Genomic DNA, 1,606 nt, shown 5'->3' on the forward strand with positions numbered 1-1,606 from the left:
CCTCCCTCCCTCCCTTCCTCTCTCTTTCCCCCCTCTCTGTGATGTATTGTGCCAAAAATTGCTGGCAGCCATTACTGATGTATTTGAAATGGTAAACACTTGTAAAAACTCATATGGTGGTTCTCCTCCTCGGGGTGTTCTGCCTCTATAGTTGGGTTTTGTCCCTTTAGGGGCTGCGGTGGCTCAAGTGGTTAAGACGCTGAGCTGCAGACCAGAAGGTCGGTAGTTCGGCAGTTTGAGACCCGAGTGTGCCGCGTGATGGAGTGAGCTCCTGTCTCTGGCCACAGCTCCTGCCCACCTAGCAATTCAAAAGCAAGAAATGGCAAGTAGATAAATAGGTACCACTTCGGCGGGAAGGGAACAGTGTTCCATGCGCCTTGGTGTTTAGTCCTGCCGGCCACATGACCACGGAAACGTCTTCAGACAGCGCCGGCTCTTCGGCTTGGAAACGGAGATGAGCACCGCATCCCTAGAGTCGGATTCGACTGGCTTTCGAGCAAGGGGGAAGCCTTTGTCCCTTTAAGACGTAGGTCTGACAAACGGCTGGCTGGCAGCAATCACGGGCTTTAGATATGTATAAGTGAGCAGGAAGAGTAGATCCACGTTACATTAATGGATTTGATGAGTGTCACTAGGAGATATGACTAGAGTGTCTGCCAGATGGATTAATATTGTAAGTATAATATAAAACAGCCAGTTGTTCGTACAGCCTTGTCCTTCTTTCTTGCTAATACTAATAATAGAAATTTATTTCTGTAATTAGACATAGGTATTCCAACGCTAGGAGTTGCGGTGGCTCAAGTGGTTAAGACGCTGAACTGCAGGCTGTGGAAGGTCAGTAGTTCAGCGGTTCAAGACCCGGGTGCCGCAAGACAGGGTGAGCTCCTGTCTCTAATTCCAGCTCCTGCCAACCTAGCAGTTCGAAAGCAAGAAATTGCAAGTAGATAAATAGGTACCACTTCGGTGGGAAGGTAACAGCGTTCCGTGCGCCTTGGTGTTTAGTCATGCCGGCCACATGACCACGGAAATGTCTTCGGACAGCGCTGGCTCTTCGGCTTTGAAACGGAGATGAGCACCGCAACCCTAGAGTCGGATTCGACTGGCTTTCGAGCAAGGGAACCTTTACCTTTACCTTTATTCCAACGCTAGTGTCATAGATGCAACGAACATGAAGTTGAGCAAACTACAGAGGACGGCGGAAGACCAGAAGGCCTGGCGTGATCTGGTCCATGGGGTCGCGAAGAGTCGGACTCGACTGTGCGACTGAACAACAACAAAATTCCAACGCTACCCACTTTGATAAAGTCATACACGAAACGAGATGTAATATGCGTGTGTAATGTATCCGCCATTACCACGTGCGCGACCGTTGGGCCATGCGGTCAAGCACAAGCCCAGAGCTTCGTTCCTGCAGAACAATAGCGGAGCGGATCCTAGCCCACACCAACCAGAGGGCCAGGTCCGCGGCCGAGAGCCAATGGGACTCTCGGCCACTGTAAATAACCTATAGGGTCACTAGGGGGTGTGTTTTGGTGGTGGGTTTCTGAGCATATATACCGGCCTGCGTGCCGGGGGTTCTTGTCTTGTTCTTCACTAAATAAAGTAC

This window comes from Gekko japonicus, unplaced genomic scaffold (genome assembly GCF_001447785.1).
Source record: "Gekko japonicus isolate JY-2015 unplaced genomic scaffold, Gekko_japonicus_V1.1 scaffold1553, whole genome shotgun sequence".
NCBI classification, from domain to species: Eukaryota; Metazoa; Chordata; class Lepidosauria; order Squamata; family Gekkonidae; genus Gekko; species Gekko japonicus.